Consider the following 17,745-nt stretch of genomic DNA (forward strand, 5'->3'; position numbering starts at 1 on the left):
ACCCCGGACGGCGATGACCCAAACCCACCCAACTAATTGAATACAAACACAACAATTATTTACAAGTTAAAACATTAATAAATACAACAGGAAAACAGTATAAAAAAACAGTGAACGTACAACCTTCCCACAATGCATCACTCCGGCAGCGCTGACTGCCGGGTCGCTACATAGCCCCCTCCCAAGAGGGTTTAGTGTCCTCACAACCCTAATCGCTACATTCAAAGTCTGTTAAATATCCCGGTCGGCGAACACGCTTTGGCCGGTTTGACTCGCCACTACTCGTGTCAGGTGCAGTCCGGAGACTTTCAATGTCTGTCTCGACACCGAGTGTGGAGGTTGGAGAGCCACTTTGAGTTCCAATTCCTTCTGGTGCTGGGGCCAATGGGTGGTATGGTGCTAAGCGATCTTTATGTAGCACCACCCGTCTGCCCCCTCCAGGCATTCGGACTCGAAAAACAACTTCTGAAATTATGTCCAGAATTTCTCCCGGTCCCTGCCAATGGTGTGTCAGTTTTGGGGACAACCCCCGTTTCCTTTGTGGGCAAAAGACCCACACTTTGTCCCCTTGTTTGAAAGTTGGGCCATGAGCCCGATTGTCATATGCCCGTTTCTGACGGGCTCCAGCTCCCGCTAGTGCCTCTCTGGCCAGTTGATGCACAGTGTTCAGCCGCTCTTTTAGTCGTCGAAAATAATCCGTCTCGTGACCGCCAGCAAGCTCAGGCTCAGGGGGCGAGCCAAACACCAAGTCCACCGGCGTGCGCATCTCCCTTCCGAACATCAGCCCCGCCGGTGTGCACTGACTCGATTCCTGAACAGCCGTCCTATACGCCCACAAGACCAGAGGCAAATGTTGATCCCAGTCTCTCTGGTGTTGACTAGTGAGGATCGCAAGTTGGGCGGCCAGGGGCGGTTAAACCGTTCAACCAGTCCATCGCTTTGAGGGTGAAGGGGAGTAGTCGGGTCTTCTTCACCCCAGCCGCTGACACACCTTTTTAAACAACCGGCTCTCAAAGTTCCGCCCCTGGTCGCTGTGCAGTTCATTCGGCACCCCGAATCGAGTGAACATTTCGTCCAGCAACTTTTGAGCGGCGGTGGAGGCACTTTGATCTGGAATGGCGTATGCCTCCGGCCATTTGGTAAAGTAGTCCATCGCCACTAAAACGAAACGATTTCCGGCCTCTGTGGTAGGGAAAGGACCCAGCACATCTACCCCAATCCTCTCCATGGGAGCCCCGACGAGATATTGTTGGAGTGGCGATGAGAGCGTTGGCCTGGTCCTTTCTGCGCGTACAAACGTCACAGCAGTGGACGTGCATTTCCGCATCTTGTCGACATCCCGGCCAATAGAATCGCTGCCGCAGCCGACGCACTGTCTTTGCATTTCCAAAGTGCCCAGATCCAGCGGCTCCATGGACCCAATGGAGGACCGTTGTACGTAAAGCCTGGGGAACCAGAAGTTGCAGACCGTCAGTCCCTCCCCTTGGTGCCTGCCATCTTCTGTAAATTACACCATCGTGTAACTCCAGGCTGCCCCACTGCGAATGTAATAACTTAAGTTCCGGCCCCTGGGAAGATACGGTTTGCCAATCGGGGCATTCCTGTGTCTCCAGCCAACCCCTGACCTTCTCCAGCACTTGGTCGTCTGCTTGTAGTTGCCGTATCTGGTCGATGGTGAATGGTTCCCCTGCCCCATCAGTGTCCTCTAGCCCGGCTGCTGCTGACGAGGGTCCCATACCCCTTTCTTCTTGCCGGCTGCAATATCGACAGTCATTGAGGACGCATGGTCGCCTGGAGAGGGCATCAGCATTTGCATGCTGCCGTCCTGGTCGGTGTTGCACCTCAAAATCAAACTCCTGCAGTATTTCTATCCACCTTGCTACCTGGCCCTCAGGTTGCGAAAGTTTAACAGCCATGTAAGGCTAGCATGGTCAGTTCGAATCGTAAACTTCGTGCCCAAAAGGTAAGGCTTGAAGTGTCGCACTGCCAAGATCACTGCCAGTAGTTCCCACCGGGAACGCAGTAGTTTCTCTCCGGCCGACTGAGGCTGCAGCTATAGTAGGCCACCACTCTCTCTCCGGTCTCCCCTTCTGGGAGAGTACTGCGCCAACCCCACATTACTGGCGCCGTGTCCAAAATAAAGGGTTGGTTGGGGTCAGGGTAAGCCAGGATCGGTGCACTGGTAAGAGCAGTTTTTAATTGTTGAAAGGCAGCGGCGCAGTCCTCTGTCCACCCGAACTGTTGGCCCTTACTCGTCAGCCGGTGCAAGGGGCTAGCAATAGTGGCAAAGTTTCTCACGAATCTCCGGTAGTATGAGGCTAAGCCCAGAAAGCTCCGCAGCTCGGTAATGTTGGCTGGTGGGGGCCAGTTGCTCACGGCGGTCACCTTTGTTGGGTCGGTAGCCACTCCACTCTCGCTAACCACATGTCCCAGAAACTGAGTCTGTTTGGAGAGGAGGTTACATTTCGCGGGGTTCAACCGCAACCCGGCGCTACGAATAGCTGTCAAGACTTCCCGTAAGTTGTGGATAGCCTGATCAAAGTCTCTGGCATGGATTAACAAATCGTCCAGATAGACCACACACGGGTTCGGGAATGTCTTTCAGGACCCGCTCCATCAGTCTTTCAAAAGTGGCTGGTGCATTACACAGCCCAAACGGCATCACCTTGAATTGCCACAACCCTTGCCCTATGGTGAATGCGGTTTTATGTCGGTCCTCTGGTGACAGTTCCACTTGCCAATACCCACTGCGTAAGTCCAAGCTGCTGAACCAGCAGGATCCAGCCACATAATCCAAGGCATCATCGATGCGTGGCAGTGGGTATGAGTCTTTTCTAGTGACTTCGTTTAACCTCCGAAAGTCCACACAGGGGCCAACCCCGTTTTCTTCGTACCATAACCATTGGTGCAGCCCAGGGGCTGTCCGAGGGCTCAATAACATCGTTGGCTGCCATCTCATGAATCATTTCCTCGGCAGCTTGGCCGCAAGAGGCAATCGGTGGGGGCGCAAACGAATGGGAGCGGCATGGCCAGTGTCTATGTGGTGTTTTACTAAATTTGTCCTGGTACAGTCCTCCTCCTGAGCCGCAAAAATGTCCACGTAGTCACTCAAAAGTTGTTGAAGTTGCTCCTGCTGTGTCACGTTCAGATGTTCCCCACTTCGGCGGCCCAATTCCTCCACAGCGGCAACTGTCTCAGCTGATGGGTGGTCGCTTGAGGAAGTCCGTTGGGAAGCACTGGTCTGAGCTGCAGCATTCTCCTGAGGATCCCCTTGAGTCTCTGCATCTCCTGAGCAACGGTCGGGAGCCGGTGAACCGTGGTATTCAGGCACATCCAAGCCAGCAGCCCTTCTAGGACGGTTCCAGCCCGATTGCAGCGGCACAGTCTCATTACCTAGGCAGAGGACGGCCCTAGAGACATCAACACATGCCCCCCAGTGGGCCAACAAGTCCAACCCGATGATGCACGGATCTTTAATGTCTGCAAGCCAGAATTGTGGTTGGTCTGGCTCGTCCCCACCATCACAGACAACAGTTTCCTGCCGGGCATCACTGTCCGTTCACCCGTAACCGTGCGTAGCTCGCTATTTGTGGGGGTCCAGCCCTCGGGAAGAAGACTAGCTGTTTCTGGCAACACTCCTTTTCTCAGCAAACAAATAGTGGACCCGTGTCCACTAAGGCACTGCATGGCCATCCATCAATAGTGCAGTCCAGATATAGTCCGTGGAAAATCCACAGCCCAACCTTGAAGCAGTCTTTGTTGAGGGTGCTGAAAACGGAGCGAGGGCCCCCTCACGGCCTCACCCCGATGTCGTTTCCCTGCGGTGATGCTGTATGAGGTAACGGACTTGGGGCAGGGCAATCCCTGGCAAAGTGCCCTGGCTCTCCGCATCGAAAACAGCAGTCCACTTGTCTCTGTCGGGGGGTGGATGTTGATTGGGCTCGGCTGACCTCCACTACCTCAGACAGGTCCCCTTCGCCCTTCGCTCAACGGCTCTTGTTAGTCGACTCGGTCGTGGTGTTCGCTTTGTCGGCGACTCCGCCTGTAGTATGTCTTCGACCCGCTCAGCCTCTTTTATTGCCTCGCTCAAATCTCGGGGTGACGATAGACAGACATGCTGGTGAAGACGTTCTGGTGTGAGGCCTCGCAGGAAAGCATTAAGTCCGAGTTCTTCCCTCACTGCTGTCGAGAAAGTAGGGTAACCTTTTCGTGTCAATACCCTGACGTCAGCGGCAAAGGCTCCTATACTCATCTTCATGCCGACGTCGGCTAATCAGCTTGTTTCTGCTGCATTCTGCTGAAGTTCTTTGCCCAAAGCGACTGGTGAGAGCAGCGGTGAGAGCCTGAAGATCACGACACTCTTCCGATGACAGATCAATGAGTACCTGAAGTGCGGGACCCTCCAAGGCAAGGGCCAAGTGTGTCGCAGCTTCCTTGCAGTTCCACTCATTGTGTATCGCGCCAGATCCACTTGTGCGAGGTAGGGTTCTAAAGGAGTCAATCCGCTGTATCGCGGTAGCTTAGCAGGCGACCGTGAGCAACGGATAGTCTGACTTGTAACCTGGGGTATCGCTGCGGCAGCCGACGGCCTCCTCTGGCCGTGCTCAGAAGATTGCAACACTGTCCGGGGAATACTGGTACCAACAGGCCGGTCTGCCGCTTTTCTCCGCACAGCTCCGCTGATCAGGCGCTCTATCGTAATGCTGTTCTCCAAGATTGCACGCTCCAATTCTTCAAGACTCTGTTCCATGACAGTGTCTTCTAAACAGCCTGGTCTCCCACTTCTGACACCAATGTAGCGACCTGAGGTCGAGTCTTGAAGTATTGCGAGCCGATCTCTGCCGTGCACCTCTTCCAAGCTGTCGGGTAGCAGGTTGCCAGCGTTAGGCACGCAGCTGCACCCGGCTCTCTAAGTAACGAGCACTCGTGTCCCATACACCGCACGACTCCGAGTGTCTCGGCATCAATTGCTCAGATAAAATCTTCGCAATGAATAACAGCTCTGTCCTGTTGTATCTCTTTATTCACAGATAGCCAGTAAACAAAGCTCGACATTACTGCACTACCATGGTCAAGGTCATGCACGAAGACACATTACACATAAACGGTACTTTTTTACAAAATAAATAACCCCGGACGGCGATGACCCAAACCCACCCAACTAATTGAACACAAACACAACAATTATTTACAAGTTAAAACATTAATAAATACAACAGGAAAACAGTATAAAAAAACAGTGAACGTACAACCTTCCCACAATGCATCACTCCGGCAGCGCTGACTGCCGGGTCGCTACAATATATATTATTCATAAATTGTTATTTAATATAATTTAATATAAATATATATATTATATGAATATAAATAAATAGTACTGTATATTAATATAAATATAAAGTATTTATTATGTCTATGGTCCCGCCAAAAACGCGCATTCCTATGTAAATTACGTAGCCTGCAACACGCAAACAATGCAGAGCGTGCCGGTAGTAGCTTAGATTACTATCAATATGTCTTTCTCAACACTGAAACGTAAAATTGCCAATGAAAACCGTAAGTGTAACCCTGCCTGGACTAACAAATACTTGTTTATTTTACCGCCACATCCAAACGCCAAACCGATGTGTTTAATTTGTAATGAGTGCGTTGGAGTATTTAAAGATTACAATGTGCGGAGGCATCATGTTGAGAAACACCACACTTTTCGCACCAATTTTCCAGAGGGATCTCAAGAGAGGGCTGCAAAAGTGCAGAGTTTGATTGCATCTTACAACCGGAGCAGTACTACCATGGTGCGGTCATTCACAGCCCAAGAGAGAGCTACTGCAGCATCCCTTCGTGTTTCCTGGATACTGGCAAAAAAGAAAAGGCCATTCACAGACTCTGAAACCGTGAAGGACTGTATGCTGGCTGTCGTGGATGAGGTGATAAATGACGATAAAATTAAAATGAGCGTGGTATCTGCTATAAAAAACGTACCCCTGTCAGATACTTCAAACATTCGTAGGGTTCAAATTCTTGCTGCAGATGTGTATGAAACGCTGTTAGGAGACCTGGTGAAAGCTGATACTATGTCTATAAGGACACACAACTGGCGATATAGTCTTTGGGAAAATTTCCGCCTTTTTTAAAGACAGTGGTCTGGTTATGAAGCGTGTGTGCATGCTTGTGACAGATGGGACTCCGTCCATGACAGGGAAAGTGAATGGTTTGGCAGCACGTTGGTCCGCTGTTGCACCTCAGTTGATCTCCTTACACTGCATTGTGCATCAGGCGGTGTTGCGCAAAACTAAGCGGGGCGCTCAAAACGACAATGGACAGCGTTATGGCTATAATTAATTTTATTCGCTCCACATCAAGCATCCATCACCGTTTATTCCGCATGCTGCTGTCAGAAATGTCTGCTGAGCACCACGACCTTCTTTTGCATAATGACGTGACGTGGCTGTCCAAAGGCAAAGCACTGGAGCGTTTCTGCGGTCTCAGAGAAGAGATCATAACTTACCTCCGCGGCAGCAAGCAAAAAAAGGCAGAAACGCACTTGAGTCGCATACTGGACGACAACTTCATGGCCGATGCCTGCTTTCTGAGCGACATATTCAAACACCTGAACGATCTCAATTTGGGATTACAAGGCAGAGACAAAACTGTCATCGACCTTGTGGAACAGATGCGCGCATTCCAAGTTAAACTGGACCTTTCCGCAAATTATTTGAGCACAGGCCGAATGCTGCATTTTCCGACACTCCGCAAATGCATCTCATCCCCCGCACAAATCACGGAAGTGATGACAGGTTTCATTGCGATGTTGAAAAGTAACTTTGCTGGTCGATTGGGTGGACTTGATCAGTTCCCTAACATTAAGAAAGTAGCGATCGTCATGCTCATTATGTTTGGATCAACATATACATGTGAGTCAAGTTTTTCACACATGAACTCCATAAAAAGCAACTCTCGTTGCTCCCTGACTGACCATACTCTCCACCAATGCCTTCGAATTGCATTGACAACTTGACAAATTATGAGCCTAAAGTCACTGCTCTCGTTCAAAACAAAAAAATGTCACTTCTCCCACTAAGTCAGCAGGGTAACTGCAGCCTACAATACATCAATATAATGTGGGATGTGTAACAGAGGCATGCCTAATCACACATGGTGATTTAAAATATGTTCCCTCAGTGTTGTTATAGTTGTGAATACTGTGCACTTTTTATTGTATGCACTTTGAGATGTTCCTGGGTCAAATGTGTGCAAGTTGTTTATTTTGTTTCAAAAGGAAACAATGTTATTTCTAATAGCCTACTACTGTGCACTATTTTGTTTTATGCACTTTGTGATCAGATAGATCAGATATGTAGCCCAGGTCAGTTTTTTTTCTTTTGTAAGTGGAAAAAATAGGGGCTACCTCAGATTCTGTTAATTCAGCTCTTTTTGTATGCACCTTTTGCTCTGCAAACTGACCAAAGTTAAAAGAGAAACAACGAATAAAACTTATGTTTTTCAATAAATTTGTTTGCGTTGGTTTTAAAATTTGTCATTATGAACTGCTTTGCCGCTAAAATGACTGGCCCAGCTAACCTTCTTGGTTTGACAATCTGGCCCAACTGAATTTGTAATTGAATAGCCCTGTACTTGACTGTTTCACTACAGTTGTCTATTTTAAATAACAATGAATAATAAAACATAGTAAAAAGTAAAAGTGAAAAAGTAAAATGTAATAAAAAGTAAATAAAAAATTTAAATTACATTAACACCTCATCAAAAATATTATGGATTACTTTTTACTCTAACTTACTTTCTATAAAGATTGCTTTTTTGCATTTGTTTCCATATTGTTCTGTTCTTTTTCATTTATTGAATGATTCTCTTTGTTCTTGATTTTTATAATATGCAGCTCTTTTTTGTTAATTTTCTTTTTGTAATGTTCTTTATCAGCTCTTGCCACTCTTTTTCTATCACTATCTAAAATTCAATGTTCTTGAATAGATAATTTGCTTTTCTGCCTTGCCATTATAACCGACTGCATTGTAGAGCGAGTTATCACTGAAAGTGTCACGGGGTGGTACTGAGAGAGGATGTGTGCAGTAGGAGTAACGATTGGGCAAGCGGTGTGGAGGGGAGTGGTCAAGGCTGGATATCGCAGACACTGCAGAAAACTTTTTTCACTTTACATTTGTAGATTTTCATGCTATTGTGAGTAATATTTATTGTAAGCACTGTCAGCGACACTGAAAATGTGTTTTGTGTTTTCATGTTAAGTTGTATAGCACCCTGATTGGTAGAGTTCAACTCAAAGGAGGTTATACTTAAGCTTTATGACGAAGTGCAGTTTTGGTCTCCAGGCTATAACAAAAGACATAGCAGTGCTAGAAAAAGTCCAGAGATGATGAACTAGGATGATTCCAGGACTGCAGAAGATGAGCTATGAGGAAAGATTTAAAAATTTAAACCTTTGTATTTTAAGCAAATGGAGATTAAGATGTGATGTGATCAAAGTGTTTAAAATTATGAAGGAGGAGTACAGTTGATTGAGACTGGTACTTTAAAATGAGTTCAACAAGAACATTATGACACAGTTGGAAATTTGTTAAGTTTAAATTTTGCACAAATGTTGAGATGTTTTACCTCACATAGAGAACTATAGACACATGGAATGTATTACCAAGTTGTGGGGTGGACTGTTGAAACACTGCAGACTTGACTTGATTTTGTTTTGGGCAAATTGAGTGGACAGAAACAGTGAGCTGAGAGGCCTGTTCTTGTCAAAAGTTTTTCTAATGTTGCAATGTATTGTTAAATTTTACAGCTTCACTACTTCAAATGCTTAATAGGTGACACATCCTACAGATGCTGCTTAGCAATTAGGCAATCTTATGTCAGTAATTCCTTAGTGATTCCCTCCTTCTCAAGAATTCCTTGTGTTCCAGAACCTTGTTTTATGGTTTTGACTCGAATGTTAATTTGCCTGTCAAATTCTGTACTTACCAGATCAAGTTTTCTCCAATTAAATCATTCACTATTAATTTAATATTGACAAATTTGGTAGGAGAAGTTGATCACTGCTTGCCAGCTAAAAATGTCAGTAATTTAACACTGAATGAGGGTGCAGATTATGGTTGAATGCACAATTCTTATCATCTGGAGGGGGCAAACGGAAATGTCTCTAAAGTTCACATTAAGCTATATACAGTGGAACTCAACAGGCAGTGAGGAATTCCTTTTCTTGAACAGTAGTGAAGATTGTCTTGGGGACACACAAGAGAGTAAGATAAAAATAATAGATTAGGAGTGGGTGAAACCCTGCAGGAGACATTTACGGCACTCTGGGATGTACCATTTTCCCTTCTGACAGAGTAGTTATGCTGAAGTTGAAAGGTGTTTCAGTTAGTCACAGTTTGGAAGGAGATTAAATATCCTCTGCAGCAATTATTTGATCAGACAAGGCTTTCAGTCCTAATGGTAAATAGTTTTGAACTACAAACCTCTTTTTGTATCACAGAAACATTAAAAGTGGTGTTTGTCTTTGTTGACTAGGAGGGTATAAACTTTGGATACTAATATTTGGATTGTCAGCTATTTTCCTAGGGCTTTGAAAAAGAGTTACAGTATAATATCTAATCAGGTATATGCAATTATTTAAGCTGTCTTGCCTCCTTTAGTCTTTACCCTCTACAACACAGACTGAATATGCATGGGTACAGCCATTTTGGGTCATGTTTTATCTGAATTTCAGTCATGTAGAGTCGTAATTTACAATAGTTTTTAATGGGAAAGGGAAGCATACAGTTTGCGGAGTATATTAAGATGGGCCACCAGGAGCAGTTAAAGCAAAGGGCATTTCCTCATTACGACCTGCATGTGCAATCCCCCAAAGGGGACGGGTAGACGGTCAGCTGTGATTCTGGGTCTGCAAAACTAACTAACTTAATGCCAGTATACCATGCATACACTGACATGTCGCTTCAAATTGCAAGTGTACCATGTTGATGCTCAGAAGCTCTCAGTGAAGCAAAGTGATAAGAATTACAGTTCTGTGAATTTTTTAAAAGCATTATTTAAATTGGACATTTGATGTGTACATTATGTAACTCTAATGGTTCATCATTAACTCTCATTTTTTATTCTTTTTATTTTTATAATAAAAAAAAAACTCTTGTATGAAAATGCCACCTTGACCAAAGTGCCACCTGAGGCAATCGCCTCTTTTCTTCACCCCGGATCCATAAGGCCATTGCATGAGATGGCTTATCCTGGACTCACTGGAAACTATGGCAGATATTAGAGACCCTCTAAGATACTAGCTTAATTAAAAAATATAAAACATTGTTTTATATCCATACCTAGATAACAAAAAAGGCTTCCTTGGTTTGGTGTGAAAGTAAAAAATAATAAATGTCTTTATGTTTAGATAATCTTTTATATAAAAATGTAAATACAGTTGAATCTTTTTGTTGGGTGTGAGAAAGGATCGCTTTGTTGACCACAGATCCACAGTATTGCATTTTTCTCTTTTGTGAACCATCATCTTCATTTTGCCCATTCAAAGTTACAGCCAGTTTTCTAATTTCGTATGCTGGTCATGCCGTTGTGTTCTGATTAGGGGGAGGACTTATTCTGAGATTGTTTCTGGATGGCTGAGCAGCCTTTAAAAGAATTTGAGTAGTAAAAAGAAAACATTTCCTTAATTAAAAACTAAAAGATTCTCCCCTCAATATGTGTTTACAATAACTCCATTATTAGGAGTAATAAAAGTGTCATCGAAGACAAAAGATTAAGGAGAACATGCCTACGCCTGGATGAATAAGATGTCAAATGCTCAATGCTCATCCTAGACATGCTTTTCTTACTCGGCAATCAAGGTCATACTTCAGCTTGAGCACTGAATGAATGGATTGTTGTGGTAGAGCAATTCTTGTAGTTCTACAATTATTATTGCTATTTAATTAGGTTTCCAATTTAGTGGTAAACATACACAGCATTACTACATCACAGTACTTGGACCTGTGTTCAGTATCCAGCTCTATGGACTTTGAATGTTCTTCTCTTCTGGCACTCTTTTGTTGCACATGCTAGGTGGGTGGTTGGTAAATCTGAATTTGCTGTGTGTGAAAGCAACTTGCAAATATTCAAGATTCCCTTCCAGGAATGGTTTCTGCTGAGTGCCTCTAGGGGATATGAGAAAATCCCCATTTTAGTTTGATCTTGCAATGCAAAAAGTATTTTTAAAATTTGAGGTAACAATAGCTAAATTACTTGTTCTTCTAACTTTACATCAGAATTTGCACTTCATCATTGTATCTACCACACGTTGTTACTAATACTGTATGCCTGAAATCTTTTTCAGTAGACTAGCCTTTGTTAAAATGCTTTGAGCAAGTCTGATTTCATCTAATAAACATATTACAACAATTGTGCCAACATTTTTCTCATACTTCTTTCAGATTTACTGCTTATACTCTGTTACTGAATACTTTTTAAATTGTTTTCCTTTACCTGTTCTGTCTGTGATGTTTGTACACTGTATGTATCCATTAAATGAATTCACTTAGAGAGTATTCAGGCTGATGGGAAGCCATACCCTATTAACGTCACATTTGTTTATGTGGGTTTTCTTGGTTTGGGTTTTCCTTTTTTATTCTCACATAAAAAAGTAATCAGGTTAAGCTGATTTGAAGAGCTGAGTTGTGTGACACTCTTTGTACAATATGATGAGAGAGCCCAGCACCTCATCCAAGACCTGACTTCTGCTTCATTCTGAGTGAGTGCTGACCAGATAAGCTGTTTTCTCCCCTGACCCAACACTAAGGTAAGGTGTGTATGCTTTGTGATTATTTACTTTACTGCTTAATCTAATTCATGGTCATAGAGGCCTATGCGTATCCTGACAGAATCTGCTGAAAAGCAGAACCCATCTTCAGACAGATTATCACTCTATCCAAGGCACTTTATGAAATAATAGCAATGGACACCATTAATAATAATAATAATTCTTTATTTATTTGTCACATACATAGTTATACAGGACAACACGCAGTGAAATGCATCTTTTTGCATACCCCTTGGGGTCAGAGCACAGGGTAGGCCATTGTACAGCGCCCCTAGAGCAAATGAAAGGCTAAGGGCCTTGCTCAAGGGCCCAGCAGAGTAGCATCTCTTTTGGCAGTGACAAGGATTTGAACCAGCAAACTTCGGGATGACAGCGCAGATCCTTAGCCTCAGAGCCACCACTCCACCATATTATTCTGAAACAAGTAGGACAAAATCTTCATCCATTAATCTATTGTTTACCTCAATTCATTGCATTTGCCTTTTTAACAATACAAGGCAGAATGAAGGGACGCCTGTTTCTTCAGCTTCATTACAGACAGGTTTTCTTGTGGTGGGACTGAGCCCCTTAAAATAGGAGCCTGAAATGTATCTCCTGAGTCACTGGTCACTAAAAGACCACTTTTACCCTGTAGCAGTGATTTCTAGCAAGTGGCTCAGACACTAGTAATGAGTAACTGAATAGTCTTTGGTGGGAAGACAATGAGTAGCCTCAATTCACAACACATGTCAACAGTCTTAGTCCAATGGCCATTCATAATGCACACCTGCTGTCTAGTCAGTCTTACAAATGGCTCTAAGGTGTTTCATTGTTTTGTCTTTGTAGTGTTTAAACTTCCTTGGGACATGACATGTCTTTTGATTTGGTAGAATGAGGCTTGCAAGTTTTGAAAAAAGGGTAATTATATATAAAGAAGGAATGTTGCTGTACCTATTTTGGCATTGGATACTTGGTCACTGAGAGGAAATGTATATGTATAATCAAATTCAGATTCACAGGGGATCAAAGCGTATCCTTACAGAACTGTGCCACACATGGACCAATGTTGTACAGGCCTCACACATTCACTTACTCACTTACCCCACAAAGTGAATTCAGAATCGATAATCAACCTAACCTGAACATTTTTGAAACCCAAAGCACAAGAGGGAAAACCATCAAACACAGGGAGGATGTGAAAACACTGCAAAGACATTAACCAGGTGCAGGATTCAAACCAGGACTCTGGATCTATGAATATATGTGGCAGTAGTGCTATCCATGCTGTCGTTCATTGTTACAGCTTGCTCCATCTTTTTAATAATGCTGACATTTTCTGTTTTCTCTCTGTAACTTCTGGCATGTTTCGGTACCAGATGGACAGATTCCTCTGCTGCTTTTAATGTCTGTTTCGTCCTCTCATGGCTTGGTTAGCTTCTCTAGCAATTCTACATTTTTTTTCTGAGCAATCAGTTACTTGCTTATAATAGAGGGAAGATTTTTTTGTTTCCAGAAAAAATCTGCTGAATGTACAGAAATGATATGTTTAACATGTCCAGAGTCCAAAGAACCTATCAAGACTGCTGGAGGTTAGTCATATGCCTCCTCGCCTTCGAGGTCTGGGAAAGGCCAGAGTGAAGCAATTTGCATTTGAAAGAACTGAATCATATCTGCTATCCCAAAGTCTGAATCAATAGCAAATAAGCAGCAATGAAAACATACTTTTAATATGAAATCAAATTTAGTATTGATTGTAAGCCCAAAACACACATAATAAAGTGTACCCACACAGACATGGACAGCACAGGATGCTTAATTTAATTTGATTCAACATTTCTGTTGTGCAACCATTTCTATGCAAATAAAAAAAATGAATTTAATGACTGAAAAGCCAGGTATTTTTCAGTCACTAGATTCTGATACTGTGTAATGCTCTTCAAATAAAGTAAAACTTTACTCAAGGACTTTATTCTGTTAGTCTCAGAATTCTGTTCTCCATTGTACACTCTATCTGTGATCAACAGTCATTACATCTATGCTGTAATGGTACCTCCTGCACAGAATCTGCCATCAATAGGCATTCAGCTTACTAAAGTCCTGCTTAGCACGATGGACACATCTTCCAGCGAACCTTTCTGGTAACACACTGGCTGAATGTCTTGGCAAGCCTTTAAGGTGTGTGCTCATTTTTAGAAAGTGGAACCATCATATTTCCTATTTTATAGAAATTTCTGTTTGCTATCCATCATATGAGTGACCTCTGACATTTTCAAGAAACGCCTCCATGATAACGTATAATAAGTTTCATTTTGAGAAAATACAATGGTAGAGATGTAGCCAGTAATGGAACACAATTGCACTTGTTTGTTAAGATCAAATGCAGTTCCAAATCCAGGTGCCAGGTGACAAAATGAGAACATGACCGAGTAAATAACAATAATGTGATGTATGGAGATATTCTCATTTACTTTAGTGTTTACAAGAGAACTGACACTAACCAATCCCTACACAGAAGAAAAGTGGAAATTCTTCTCCACTAAGTTAACAGTTTTCTGTAGGCACATCCATACAAATAAAGGTGAACACTACACCATGTGAAAATGGCCTGGTGCTCCTGCATTGCTGGCCAGAAAGAATAGTACAGCCATGTTGCGGCGAATCTGTGGAAGGAAAAGCCTTTTTTTTGCTTTCCTAACATTTATGTTTTTCCTAACATTTATGTTTATAAAGTGTGCACCTGCATTGGTAGTTGACATTATATTTAGAAAGTAACTGTGTGTGTGTGTGTGTGTGTGTGACTCACCTAATATCTGCTTTTACACTATGCAACAGAAGGCTGGGGTGGACTGACATTCCAGGTGGGCTGAATGGTGTTCCCTTACCTCACCAGGCTGCCAGTATAATAAATGGATGTGGGAGACTGCATCCTGGAGCCATATATGAACCCCTGTATGCTGGGTAGTAGCCTTCCTCTGGTGGAACTCTTAACATGTGCAGAGCTGCTTTGGTGCCATACTTCCAACAGCAGACCTGATATGGTCCTTGAGTACTGATGTCATATGAAGGTTCCACCCGATCAATACAATTGTACCAGAAATACTCCTGAGTCCAAATTGAAAGGAATCTCTTCTATGTCAGCCAGAACTTGGATTTGCTTATTTGCATGGAGATGAGCAAGAGAGCAGGAGGATAAATGATATTACTGTGTTTGTGGAGTCGGCATATTGTGAGGGTACTATCCTGAAAAAAATTGTAGTCATTTAAGACTTATATTGGTGTTTTTTTCCGTTGTGTCTGAGATTTGGAATGCAGGGTGCCCCTTACATCAGGTCATTTTAACCTCCTCTGTCATTGTCACCTGACAAATTACAGCATTTTAGATTTGAATGTTAGGTAAATTGTGAGGCTTGTATACACATTTTTTACAGAAATATACATTTGTTGTGACCCCCCTAAATTTAAACAGCAACATATCAAATTTATAATCATGTGGCTTTCATGTAAGAAATGATAATTCACAATAAAATGGAAAGAACATGCAAAATTCACTCATGGCATGATCCACTCTGGAGACTCTGGAACTGTGTGGCAACCGTACTAACCATTGTGTGACCAGGCAGCATTCTGTTCATCTTCAGAACTTTTTCCTTCTTTAAAACAGGGGCATCATACCCAAGCCAATTTTCTGGACAGAGGCTATCTTCTGTTCCACAAAGGAAGGAGAATATGTAAGACATCTTTGGTGGCTTTTTCAAAATGAGTGCCTTCAGCCAGAGATGGGTGCAAAACAAAAGATTCTTCACAACTACATTTCTCCTTCTGCTGAAGGCATTCCTGGTACAATATTAATTTTCCTGATTTCAAATTATTCTGTCAATCTTTAGTATACTAAATAGTGCTGAACGTTTCATAGTTCATTGCTGGTTTACAGTGTCTGGCCTTGACTGAGAAAAGGTCAAAGCTAGAACTGTGAACATGTTAAAAAATAAAAAAAGTAGTACCCCTTTCTCTGTCAAGAATAAGATGAATATGGACCTGGACAAACAGGTGGCAGATATCTGAATGAAACAAGGGTAAATAATTCTCATCTAAGGAATGGAATTTATGGAAGCTCCATATGAGAAGAATTGAGATTACTTATTAAAATAGGTTTCCTATATTTAGTTTAAAGCAACTCGTTACAAGGGGCCATTAAAAAACTTCTGTAACGCTGAGTTATAAATCTTAATGGCTGATACTGGGTCTGTATGGCTTATTTCTGGAACAATCCTTGAATTTCTGGTTACTAATTAATGATTCAGATTCATAAACGATTACTAGGTCAAACAATTGAAATAACATAGCTAAGTTTTGATCAGCTGCTGACAATGAAAAGCCAGATTTGGGTGTACCTCGGAAGTAGATGGATAAGATAAATGGTTCAAATGTGGGGATTGCACCATAACCAATGAGTGAACAAAGACCAATTCAAGACTGATTACTTTAGGAGATGATTTCTTTATATCTTTATTTCTTTATATTTATATATATATATATATATATTGTCAGGGATGCCAGGGGCCATGACCCGGCCGGGACGCCAGGAGGGACGGAAGAGGGTCAGAGCCCTGCCTGGATCACGGGGTTTGCCTTCCGGGTTGCTTTGGGGCCACGGGTCAAGGGCATGGAAGCCCTTCCCTGTAGGAGCCCGTGGTCACCGCCAGGAGCGCCCCAATGCCTTGGGACTTGTTTCCCCAGCACTCCCGCCACACCAGGAAGTGCTGGGGGGAAGACTTTGGAGGATGCCCGGAGAGCAGCCGGGAGGACAGCCGACACTTCCGCCACGCTGGGGCGTGGTCAGAGAAGGAATGCCGGGAACACCAGGTGCTCATCCGGGTCGTCTATAAAAGGGGCCGTCTCCATTCATTCGGGCTGGAGTCGGGTGGAAGTAGGACGAAGCAAGAGGAGTGTGGAGGCGGCCCGAAGAAAGGCATTGTGGCCAGGATTTTGAGGACTATTTGGGGTTTGTGCACGTGACTGGGTCTTTGTGACCATTATTTGGGGGTCTTGGTGACCTAAGTACTGTAAATAATTTGTATAATAAAGCGTGTGGTGTTTCAAAACAAGATGTCCGCCTGTCTGTGCCCGGGTGGCGTTCACATCTGGCGTAGCCGGCAGGATGCTCCGCCTGTTCCAAGGCGGGGACCTGTTATCAAAAAATTTGTTGTGGGCGACCGCGCAGCAGGGACCCCTGCGTGCGCGGGTGCTGCGTGCACACAGCCCCGCGGAGTAAAGGAACCCCACGGACCGCCAGGGGTCCGCAGGAAGGCCATGTTTCCCTGATGCGGGCAGGTGGCGTGCCTACAACGAGTGCAGCGGTCTCCCTACTGAGCAGGCCGTTGCTGAAGGCGCCCGGGACCGCATGGCGTCAAGAAAGGCCACGCCGAGGAAGTGTCCTCGGTTTGACGAGTCCGGGAAGGTGAGTTCCCTGCCTAGCGCAGCCGCCCATAGGGACCGGGCGTGTTTTCTCTTTTGCAGGCAGGGACCTCCCGGATCCACGTCGGTGGCAGGCGCATGCTGGTCTGCGGGGCTCCGGCAGCGTGGCGGCAGCCGCGAGGGCTGTGGAGGAGGAGACGCTGCAGCTCGAAAGGCGCTGGCAACAGCAGGGCTGCCGGCAGGCACGTCGCCACCGCAGAAGGGGAGGCAAGATGGCGCGGACCAGAAGTCCCTCCCCTGACAGGCACGCGATTGGGCGGTGTGTCTTGCGGGCCCGCCGATGACTGCAGAGAGGCGGGACCAAGGAATGTCCATCACGGGCAGGGGAGACCCGATTGGGCGGAGGAAAAGGCCCACAGGAAGTGGCGGCCGGAGGCTGACAGACAGGTAGGCTCCGCGTCGGTTAACTTCCTGTCTTTGCCGGCTGCCCTGGCGGAGCTGGGGATGTCTCTTCAGCCCAC

Source organism: Polypterus senegalus, chromosome 1, assembly GCF_016835505.1.
Source record: "Polypterus senegalus isolate Bchr_013 chromosome 1, ASM1683550v1, whole genome shotgun sequence".
Lineage (NCBI taxonomy): Eukaryota > Metazoa > Chordata > Cladistia > Polypteriformes > Polypteridae > Polypterus > Polypterus senegalus.